General features: G+C 54.1%; 1 protein-coding gene across 5 annotated transcripts in view; it reads right to left on the reverse strand.

The window, feature by feature from the left end:
- Window positions 1–11,700, reverse strand: part of LINGO1 (leucine rich repeat and Ig domain containing 1) — a 166,564-nt gene extending 154,864 nt beyond the window's left edge. The window contains exon 1 of one of the 5 annotated variants that reach the window (XM_074600021.1): window positions 11,253–11,700. The gene's annotated coding sequence lies outside the window, so the exon portion shown is untranslated. Of the gene's footprint in view, window positions 1–11,207 lie in introns of all 5 variants that reach the window. The other 4 variants (XM_074600019.1, XM_074600024.1, XM_074600023.1 and 1 more) reach the window with 4 other exon arrangements.
- Window positions 11,701–11,976: the final 276 nt, after the last annotated feature.

Raw genomic sequence — 11,976 nt, forward strand, 5'->3', positions numbered from 1 at the left:
GGGTCCACCACCCCGGTGCCACGCATCCCAATTAATGAGGCTGGGAACCCTGGCTTTCAGACAGGCTTTTCCATGACAGGAAAACTCCAGGCTCTTGGGTGCCCTCCATTTCGTGAGGAGGTCGTCTCAGAACACCGCTGTGGGGACACAGCTGAGGAAGCCTGATGGAAGGAGATCTGGGGCTGGCGGGAGCACGAGAGAACGGTTCCCTCCCACCATCTCTCCAGATTTGTCCCCATTGAGAAGGAAAGTTTGGAGTTCTCTGAAAGTTTCCTCCAACTTGTGATGAAAGAGATACTCTTTGGAGAGCAGAGAGGAACCCAGTTTCCCTGATGAAAATACTGCAGTGGTGGCTTTTTTTTTTCTTTTGTGTAGTGCCAGCCAGAACAGAGCATTGCAACCAGACAGGCAGAAGGTCTTACCCTTTCCATGGCAGGAGACCAAGTCTCCCAGCTGGAGACCAGGACAGAACCCACCCTGGTCCTGCCGACAAGCAAGTTAAAACCCAAAGCCAAAATTTCTGGGCTGAAACAGGGCAAGATTCTCAAACCTGCTCTCTTCTCCAGCCTGGAAGTGCTCATGCCAAAGCAGCTCAGACCTTATTGCTGAAACTCCCAAGTGACCAGGAGCTGCTGGTGGGTCATTTAGTCCATTCCCCCTCTGAGGAAGGAAATAATGCCTAAAGCAAGCCCAACAGCTACGGTCAAGCCTGGCCTTCAACATTTCCAGCAAAGCCAATCCTACAACCTCCCTCGGCAGCTTACGCGCTGCTTAATTGCCCTGATAGTTATGCATTGAGAGGGTTTTTTTTTTTGTAAAAAGCAGCTGATTTCTCAGCAGCAACAAATGCTTGGGAAAGCTTTCTCTCTGGCAGACTCTCTCTATTGTTCATCTCTTTCAGATAAAACAGTCCTAATGAAGAGGGAAAGAAGAATCTTGTCTTCTTTCAAAACAATCTGAAATATTATATTAAAAACATGCACTGAGTGTTGACATATTTAGTGCATTGCTCTATAAAGCAAATTGCCCGAGCTCATTCAGAGCTTGACACTGTAAAGACAGCACAAAACTATGCGACTGGGAGGATACCACTGCAAGAAGTTTCACTTTGGGGAGGTACAGAACACCTCGGAGCAGCCAGACAACCCCGACTCCATCTTCAGTGGGAGCATCATCCAGCCCCTGAAGAGAGGGATGGACAAGCACCACTCAACATGCTAATGTGAGGTTTCAGACCCATGAATCTTCCCTGCCTAAACCCCAGCTCTTCATTTAGGCATCTCCAAAGGTCCAAGGCTGGGAGGACATGGTATGTACCATGCCAGGCTCTCCTGGGCACCCTTGCTGTGGGAGCAAACCTCGGCGTTCCCCTCACCGCACCCAGCCTTGGAAACGGACAGAAAATCTCAGTTCAGTAGGTTTTGAGTGGGTGACGTGTGGGTTTCTTCCCATGCAAAAGGAGAGAAAAGAAGACAACCCGCCCTCAGTATGCGCAGACACGTGCACGCATGAACAACTGAGAGCTAGAATCACCAAAACCCTACAATTTCTGTCCTTCAAGCCAAATCCTGTTCAGCAATCCAACCTCCAGAGCTCAAAGCCACCAGACCTCAACCCTTCCCACTGCAAGCATGAGGGTTGACCCCCCGATGGGGCAGCTGCTTGTAGAGCCCAGCTGGGTTCCCCTCCCTGCATGTTCCCTACAGAGCATCCATCCTCTCCCCTGGTGTCTTTGAAGTGCTTCAGGCTCTGCTGCAACAGGATTTTCCAGACGTTAAACTGATGCTCAGAAAACAAACAGACATCAAAAAAGCCTTCATTACAGGGCTGGTTTGTGTCCAAGAGCAGCCCAGGGGCCAGGATAAGATTGGCAACGGTGCCTCAACAGCCTCTTACTGGAGGCCAGCGTGGGGTTTGGTTCTCTGTGGACTCATGGCCCATGCCAGCTCTGCATTTGTTTTGCAGGGGCAGGAGAAATGGGCGGGTTTTCTGCCACATTGGCTCTCCTCCAGGGAGGAAATGTTTCATTGCCGACAAAGCCACCGCACCCTGTCCTGCTGCGAGTGTGCCCAGGCCTTGGGGTGCCTCCAGAGATGTTGCTGGCCTTGGCAGTGACATCCCAAGGGTGACCATCACCCTCCCTCCAGGCAAAGGCGGAGAGGGAACCTCCAAAGGCTGCCGTGAAAACTTCAGCGCTGACAACTTGGTAGGATTTTCTTTACCGTGTTCCCTTCTGAAAAACCTGCCGTACCATTAATTATCCAGTGGTGGGAAGTCACGTTTCAGGCAGGCACCACTTGCAATGGAGGGGCAGACACTCCTCCACATGACCAACTCTGGTCCTGCCAAAGCCCTTAGATTTCAGACACACAGCAGATTTCATTCTTTTTAGGCTCAAACTGAGGTTCAGATGTGCCGGAAACATCCGGCACCCATCACCTACCAACTCCCTGATGCTTGTGAGGGTGGTGGTCCTGTGTGGATCTCATCTTCCCCTCCAAGTAGGAGACCGACACCTGATGGGGTATCAGCACAGGGAAGGGAATGCTGTGGCTGGAGCATTCACAGAGCACCTTTAGGTGACCTAACTCCACCTGCAGGGTAGGTTGCTGACACAAAGTCCTGGTTCCCCAGGACAGGTTGAATATGGAACCAAAGATCATGGCACAGACAACATTGTCCCATGCCAGGATGCTACTAAGGCCACCCAAGTAAGGCACAGACCCTCAGAAGCCCTGGTGTGCTCTCTGATCTTCTTTGACTCAGGACTGCAAGCCCTCCGAGAAGGTCCAGCAATGCCTCATCACTTCCACCCTCTCCAGACTGGGTGGAAGGTTTATAGGATTTATCAGCACCAGCAAGCGGGCAGGCTCCCTGTGGTGAGATCCGCTGAGCATGGGGCATCACAACAGATCAGCGGGACCCGGGACTTGTCCTCATTTATATTCCCCTCCAGCCACAGCCTTCAACATGTCTGAGGAAGGCAAGGCAAGAAAAGGCCTACAGAGAATGCCTAAAGATTATTTCTCTCAGATTCCAATTTATTTTCCATCATTAATGCTTTTGAAAGCCCAACATGTCCTGCAAATAGAAAGAGCGTGTTAAACATGCGGGTGGTAGAGCTGCAAAACCGAGACGAGCAGGTGCCTGGCACAAGGAGACGTGCCACCAGCAGGCGCCCTGCTAGCAGCGCAGACAAGGGAAGGGCTTTGGTGCCAGTGAGCATCACCCTTGCTCAGCAGAAACTGGAATAGAAGCTAGTTATCCCCCATGGAGAGGTCCCTCACCACGCACCTGCTCGAGCCTCTTCCCACAGCCCTGGAGAAGCGAGAGCATCGTCCTGGAAAGCAGAGGTACCGCAAGCCTAGGTGCTGAGCATTGCACAGCGGCAGAGAGAAGGCAAGACTGGGGGAGAGCAGCTGTAAAGGCTTGGATGAAGGATGAGAGGAGCTGGAGTCTTCCGTAATGTAGAGAAAATTGCTTTCGCCAACTATCTGCCGTTTTAAAGCAATTACGTTTGGGTTGGGGGGGGGAAGCTGAGAGCATGTCTGAGTGCTGCACGCATGGCGAGTGTGTTTTAAAATGCAAGAATCGAGACAGGAAAAAAAAAAAGGGTAAAAGAAAATGCCTTTTAAAATAATGATTTGATGCGGTAGGTACCAAGAGGATAAAATATTTATAATTCAGGGAGGGGACAGACCTTAGAGGCAGCCAGACATCCCAGGAATGGGACAGCTGAGAGGTGAGGAGGGGAGCCTGAGCAGCGCCCTCCCACTGCTGGTCTCCGTCGCCCTGAGCATGGGAAACCCTCCTTGGGAAGCCTTGACAACAGAGTTGAAATAGGATTTGCCTCAATTAAAATGCCACTTACACTCCGCTTCGGCTGCTCGCGCAGCAGGGACAGTAACAAGCAAGAGTCGCCACAGCGCTGGTGTCAGGGTCGGGTCTCAGTGAGCTCAGACACCCTTGGGAACACGCTGCTCCCAGATGAAATATGGAGCCACCTTAATAATTGCATTTTATGGATCTGCAGGCTGACCCACAACCCAGTAAGCAACCCAGCACCTACGAGTTAAAGCCTTTCCAGGCCCAGATTTAGACTGGGAGGCAACAGCTTTATTTGGCCATAGACGAAAAGCTCCTTCAAGCTATGAGAAATACTTCTGATCTCCTTCCCCGACAGACCATCTCCTTTCACCACCATATTTCCTCTCTAATCTGCTGGAATTAGGAAGGATCCCAGTCCATAAGCACATCTTCTCTAATTACCGAGGCAGCAGGGGCCAAGCTGCCCTGACTGCTGCTGGCACTGCTTAGATATCCAATTTATCAGGCAGATGCCCCTTTTGCTTTCCAGCCACATGTCTTCCCCTCATCTTTATCTGCTCTGGGGACAGGTGAGGATAGTGGAGAAGTGGTATCCACGGCGACTAGTGACAGAGCCCCTTTTCAGAGGATGCTGTTCTGCTGTTATTACCAACTCTCACCAAGTGGAATTGAGACATGAAGTAGATTTGTGCCCAAGATAATGGCGTTTATTAGACAAGCTATTGAGGAGAAAACAAAAGCTAACAGTGGAGAGGCTCTAAGAGAATCGCTTAAAGAGAATCCGTCAAGATTACAGAAAGGAGCAGTGTTAATCATTGGTGCTTCCCATCAATGATTAGGAACCTTGAGCAGTCAGTCCCTTAATGACGCTGGGAGAGGGCAGGTTAGTGTAACCCAGCAAGAAGTGACAAACAGCACAAAGGTGTCTGCACCTTCGGACAGAGCAGCATCAGCCCCCTTCCTTCGTGGTCAGACTTGGCTGAGCACCTCTGCCCCGGCGTGGCAGCCCCCTGCTCACCCACAAGCCTTCTCCTCACCTATAGGAGCACCATACGACACCTATACCGTACAATATCTGGACCATATGATACCTACACCGTATGTTCTTACCACACACAACAATGCCCTGACCCTCCAGAGCCAGGATCCTGGCACTGATGCGCTAGCCCCTGTTGCTGCACCCCATGGTCCAACCAGGATGGGGAAGGAAGGAGAGTTTAGTCCCCACACCCCCCTGGAGCGACCAGGGCACTTGTGATAAAGCCAGAATTTCCTTCCCACTGGAAGCAATAAAAATGCATTTTTGATGGGAAAAATGTCTTTCAAAGGATCTTTCACGACCTGAGTTTTTCATCCCAACACTTTTCTTCTTCTCTGGGAGGATGCTCAAGGGCCAGGCTGGGGCAAGAGCCAGCAGCACAGGGTGACACGGAGGAGGATGACCCCAGCCAGGAGGACAAGGGCATCCCTACAGCCCAGCAGCTCCCAAGAAATTTATTGCTTGTGACATGTTGTCAAAGTGAGATGCACCTCATTAGTCAGAGATGAAGTAAATGAGAGGGCTCCTTAGCCAATTTAAAAAAATACAAAATCAGGGATGCTCCCTGGGGCTCAGTGCCTCCTCTTCGGTGAGGAGTAACACAGACACAAGCCACAGCTTCTCCCCTTCATCAAGACAGTGAATTCCCCGTTTCCAGCAAGTGGCAGCAGCTGGGAGCAGCCAGCAACCAATACACAGCCAGGCTGGACCCAGCTGGAAAAACATGGAGCTCCAGGAGCCACACCTGACACTTGGAGAGTTTGAGAAGGAGAGGTTTTGTTTCCCAGCTCCTGAAGCGTTTTGTTTCCAACCCTTGAAACAGAGCTCATTGACTCTGCTGAGTGGCATTCTTCGCTAAAAAAAAAAAAAATAATCTATTTTTAAAACCTTTTCTTTTTTAAATGACGTGTTTTTTCTTTGTGGGTTAAGCTGAGCTGGCACATGCCTTTTTTTATTGTTTTTTCCTTGTTTTTTTTCCTCCAATACTTATCAGCCACTGGTGCAGAGGGCTCGGCAGCAATGCTGACTCTGCTCTCCTCCCAGCGTCAGGGAGCCCCTGGCCCTTAGCAGCCTTGGGAGAGACCAGCCCAGACCCCCCGACATGCAGAGGGATGCTTGAGAAGGGATGCTTGAGAAGGGCGCCCAGGGAGGCAGGGGCTGTGCGCCCCAGCTACACCCAGGGTTGCACAGCAAAGCTTCACAGACCTTGTTGGGGGGGAAAAGGGAACACAGGCCAAACAGGATTTAAAAGGCAGAGGGACCGTTTTGATGCCTGGGGACAACTGTGGGCAGAGCATAAGCTTCGCTGTCATAAGCCAGCTTGAAATTTTGCGAGAGCGGTGACGTGCCTGTTAGCAGCGAACGGCCCAGCTCGCTGCTTTCCAAACGGGCGCCACAGGAGCCTGGGAGCTGAAGAGGGTGCCATGGATGTTGGATGGATCAGTCAGATGGGTCCAGCACCACGACAAAAGCCTGCTGTCCCTGCAGCGGGGACCAGGATGCCACAGCAGACAGCAGGTTTCACCTTACAGACAACACATCCAACAACTGGCAGAGAAGAGACTTCCCTCCTCCACCCACAGGAACACCCGTCAAGAGACGGGAGAGGCTGCAGGGCTGAAAGGTGCCATCACCCAGGAGCTACCCCTGCCCAGGGCTGGCAGGGGACATCCCTCCTCCCACAACAGCAGCAGCAGGGGGACACAACTCACCCTGCGAAGCCACCTCCTGCCCTCACACTGCTTTTAAGGCTGCTGAGGCCCTCCCTATCACCAGCCAGAGCCGTGGAGCACCTGCTGCAGGGGCAAGGCATGGTTCTTGCTGGGGCCGGCTGGGTGGAGATGTGCCCCGTGGCTCCCAGCCTGTCCCCTGGGCACAGGGATGCTAGCCCTGCCCCAGCACGAGGCAGGTTGAGCCAAGCCCAGCAGCATTTTCCTAAATTAAACAATAAACAAGGAGCATTTCAGATTTCCCTTACGCTGCAGTTCCTTATTAGTCCCCACAGTAAACACAAAGAGAAAAAAAACCAAAACAAAACCAGAAAACAATTAACCTAAGAGGGATGCTTTCTGTTTAAAGACACAAATGGATGCTAAAAGCAGACAAAGGAGATGGAGAAAATGCATGGCAGAAGGCGTCACAGGCCCTGGCAAGGGAGGGAAGAGCAGCACGGCTCGTACCAGCCATGCCCAGGAGCCTCTAACACCTGGGAGTCGTCGCTGGCATGGGAAGGGAACCTACAGGGCAGCTCAGGCTGCGTAATCCTACAGCCCTTGCAGGATCTGTCACCCTGGCAAGGGCTTCCCAAGAAGGGGGGGCACCTCCTCACCACCCTCACACATCCCCCAGCCTAAGCTGACCCTCTGCCTACAGCAGGTCCCCAAGGCTAGGTGGGCTGGTGGCTTCTGCAGTGGAATTGGGGTGCAGCACGTCAAGCTGTGGAGGAACGGTCAGGCAGCAAAATTGCAATTCCCACCTGGAAAAGGGCCAGGACACTGTAACTAACCCCCTTCGCCCGGCGCCTGCTGCTGCATGATGCTGGTTTAATGAGAAATGGCCATTTGAAGCTTAACAGCTCTCGCTGGCAGGTTCCCCTCTCTCTTCCCACTGTAGCTGCTTCCTGTATCGCGCACCCAGCTAATTAATTACAGAGTACAATCCAATCAGTCAGGCCATCCTATTGCAGTTAAAGGCATTTAAGAGATAATGCCATGAAACTCCAGATGGACTGGCCTGACCCCAGCCTCTGACACCACCGGGGTACTCAGGAGCTGCCACCGCTCCGGCTGACATCCCAGACCCAAACACATCAGAAAAAAAAAAACTTCAGATGTTTGCAATTCTCCCTGTGCCCTGGGTTTCTGGGCCCCCCTGCTGACTCTAATGAGACCTGTGCTGTCCTCCTCCACTTGTCATCTTGCCTGGGGACAGCCCAGGCTCAGTGCTGCCAGCCTGGCTCAACACAAACGCAGGTGAGGGAGATGCCACCTCCCCTACTTCTGCCCACTCCCAGTTTGCTCTCAGCCTGTCAGGAGGAGAGACTGGAATGCCAGATGCCAGCCCCTCTTCTCCCCGCTGCTGCCAGCACATGCCCCACGTAGGGTCAGCCACAGCACAGGCTGCCTCAAGGTGTCATGTACCACTGACGCTGATACACCAGGGCAGCCTTCATCCCTTCCCACCTCGCTCCACGGCTCCACTCCACCTCTCCACCACTATCCCAGGTACCGAGAGATGACAGCCACTGCCCAGTCATGCTAGAAATGGGCTTTGGTGGCAAGTGGAGGTAGGAGAGCGGCTAAAGTGGTGGGACGCTGAGCAGCCAGCCCCTTTATGGTTATCATTGCTGGCATTGATGTGCTGATCTCCATGTGGGATGTTCTCAGCTTTGCAGAGATGGTTTAAATCTCTTCAGTTAACCAAGAACTGAAGCGCCGAGGAGGGAGAAGTTATAAGACCCCTTTGACAAAGGTGGGGGCTTGGGCTACCTCAGCCCATTTGGTCCTAAATGAGCCACTGTCCCTCCCACCGACCCCAGCAAGGGGTTCATTCAGCAGGTGCTGCTGGTACCTCAAACAACCTTTTTTTTTTTAATCACACCCATCTGAGGCCCATTCCTGACTGTGTATTTCTGGGAGCCCTTCTACTTCCGAAGCCACTCGCTGCAATGATATTAAAGAGAAAAACCTGCGGTGCCTGATCCTGGGCACCCCCACAAAGGCTTGGTGTGGTCACCTCGCTTTGTGCCACCTGCGCTTCCAGCCACTTCATGTTCAATGATTAAAGTGGCTGAGTCTGTGATTTACTGATCCTACCCTCAGTTAATTTTGCCTACCCAGGAGGAGGATAAACTCTTGGATTTGCAAACATTTTGAGGATTGTGGTTTTAATTTTTGTTTTGGGTTGGGTTTTTTTTCCCCCTTATTGTGTGTGCGTGCGTCAAAAGCTCTTATACCTTGATCTAAAGCCCAAAATCAAGGCGGGGGATATACATCAATTCTAAATACGCTCCTGTCACAGGTGGCACCAACAGCTTGTTGCAGTTGAAATAAAGTGTGGATTTTGCCCAGTCCATCTCATGGCAGCTTGACCTCCAAGGAGAAGTGTCTGCCCCTCAATCACACCTCCAAAAGCCCTTTGTCAGAGATTCAGACACAGCTAAGGGACAGAAAGCCTCTTCTCAGAGCTGTCCTCAGCCAAGCCACCCCTGACCAGAAACACAACTATCCCCCATCAGAACCAGCAGCAGGCAGGCCACGGTGATCAGCACTAGGAACATCGACAAGGTTGGCTCCCAAACAACAAAATACACGTTTCACTAATGCGGATTTGTGCTAAATCCTTATCTTGGACCCTAAAACAAGGAACACAACTACAATAACAGCACAACACCACAGCTTCAGCCAGAAAAGCAGCAGCACCAGCTCCTCGTATCCACATCCGCTCCAATGAGTCAGCAGGGAGCGGTGGGGACACCGTTTCTGTGCAACACCTGTCCCACACCACCCCCTGGAAAGGCTAAGGACAGAGAAGAGCTCAGCACATCTGGATGAACAATAAAATAAAATATGACATCCTTCTTCCTCGCACTGGTGTGTCCCAGACCAACACGATCCAGGGTCTGTCTCCAGAGAGGCCTTGTTTTGCGGCAGCAATACAGCCACAGTAGGATGCCACAGCTGGAGGACTGTACGGAGGAGCTTCTGCTCTCCGATCTGAACCCAGCTCCAGGGGACAATGGCCATAGCACAGGTGGGACTGGAGATGAGGAGACAGATGCTCCCGGCATCCCAGCACTGGAGCCCCAGCAGGGTGGAGACATTCCCTATAGACGCCAAGCTTCCCACTTGCAGATGGCAGGAGGAGGGAAGAGACAGTGTTTGATAAACCCTGAGGCCATCCCACCTTACATACCTAGAAGACAGCTCCAGAGTGCCCTTCTTCTGGAGGTAATTCCCTTGTTTGGGGGTACCCCACAAAACAGGGCACGTCCCCTGCTGGCCCCGCAAGGACTCCCTCAGGAATTGACTGAAAAGATCAGCAGAAACAAAGCGATGCTGGAAAACCATCAGCCCCTTGGAGGACGGCATCAACTTGAGGTGGTGCTACCAGCCCAGACCACCCGCTCTGCACCGAGCCCCCAGACACATGCACCTAAGAAAGCTCTTAGCCTCCAGCATGCATCTTCCTTCTGCCACAGCTGTACCACCGGGATCGCTGCTGGAGCCTGCACCATTCCATTTTATGTACCCTGATGTGAACCCTTCCTAGGAACCGCCAATTAAACCACTGAACTGTTCTCAGCTCAGCCTCCCATGCATGAAAACGTCCTGTTATTTCGCACCTGCCAAGAGCTGTGTCCCAGCAGATTTATCTTGAACTGACACTTGAGGATAATTAAACCCCTCTCTCTCCTCTGTTAGCAGTGCAGCAGATAAAAAGAGGGCCCTGGGGTCCTCCAGTAGCTGTTGCGGTGGATTGCTCCTGTACGAGTCGAGGAACAGGAGATGAGACTCAGTTTCTCAACAGAGATGTGGACAGCGGGGGCAGGGGGACAGCTTTGTAATTTGCCCTAATTTGACAGAGGAGCTGAGCAAGATGTAAGTCACACGCAGGCAGCTTCCCCAGCAGGGCAGATCATCTGGTGAATGAAGTGCCGGAAATCCAATGTCTGGGATCAAATGGAACCCACCATCGCTGCTAAACCCGGGGTATCATCCGTCATTGAGCCTTTGGTCCCTAGAGGTCCAGCCGTGATGGTCCAGGCACCCTTCTCATCTCCTCTAGCTCTCGCCTAAGCTGCCCAAGGCGGGGAGTGCCTCCCATTGCATGTACTGCTACTGGCAGCACTGGGTGCCAGGTTCCCCATGGAGTCAGCCCAAAGTTGGCAGGTTTTGGGGAGTGGGTGGCAAGGTGGGCAAGCAGCCATCCTGCTGGCAGCCCCTACGGCGAGCTTTGCCCGTCTCCTGCACGTGCTGCCTGAGGTTACTGGATGCATCGAACCTCAAAGCCGAGCTTCGATCGCCGCGGTTTTGAGGTTGGTGCTGAGCATCTGCCATCACTCCGGGCTGGGCCTCCAGCAGCTCGGGCAGTGTGGGTCGACGGCCGGGGGGAGGAGGGAGCAGAGAGCACAGCGACCCCGACTTGTCTGCCCCAAGGATCCCTTCGGGGGGGGGGGGGGGGGCTTCCTTCACCCCAGCCCCCGCTGCGAAGGGGCCGGGTCCCACTTGCTGCGCGATGCTCTGAGGAGCCGCAGGTCCCCAGGGAGCAGGGGGCGGTGGCAGGGCCACCCTCCCCGCGGCTGCCGCCACCCACCCCCCCCGGGGGGACAGATACCCACCTCACCTTCCCCTAAACTCCATCCCCATCCCGCTGCCGCCGTTACCTCCTCGGGCGGCGGCCGGGCGAGACGCGCCGCGCTGCAGCTGGGCTCGGCTCCGCGGGGCTCGGCGCATCCTCCGCCGCTCGGGGCTCGGCCGGGCTCCTTCGCCCCGCTCCCCGCCTCTCTCCGCTTCCTTCCGCGCTCCTCCGCGCTTCCTTACCCACACCCCGCTCCAGCGGCAGCGGGGGAAGGGGCGAGCGCATACCCCGGGGCTTGCGGCTGGCTCCGCTCGCCGCCGCCGCACCGGGCACCTCCCGTAGCAGCAGCAGCAGCTGCAGCTGCAGCAGCAACCACCGTCGTACCGAAACGCCCCCCCCCCCCCCCCCCAGCTCGCCCCCGCCTCTCCGCTCACCCTCTGCGCCCAGCCCCCGTGACAAATCGCGGCCGGGATCGCTTTAAAGAGCGAGCGCTCGCATTGCTAGACCGGGCTGCTTGAGACCCACCCCCCACCGGGGGGTACGGCACCCCCCGGGGATGTCCATCCCCACTTCGGGCTCTCCGGGGTGCGGGGCATGCGGCGCAGCTGAGCAGCGACAGCTCGATGTCGGCAGCAAAAGCTGCCTTTGCAGCCATCAGTGCGTCGAGCTGCCGGGGCTCAGCCATGTCCCTAGTGCGTTGCGCTGCTCCCCATAAAGCAGCCCACCTCTGTTATTTTGGGACAGTGAGAGACCCCCAGCAACCCGGCAGTCTGGTGGAGGGGGAGAAATGTTCCTGCATCCCTATGTTC

This window comes from Larus michahellis, chromosome 9, assembly GCF_964199755.1.
Source record: "Larus michahellis chromosome 9, bLarMic1.1, whole genome shotgun sequence".
NCBI classification, from domain to species: domain Eukaryota; kingdom Metazoa; phylum Chordata; class Aves; order Charadriiformes; family Laridae; genus Larus; species Larus michahellis.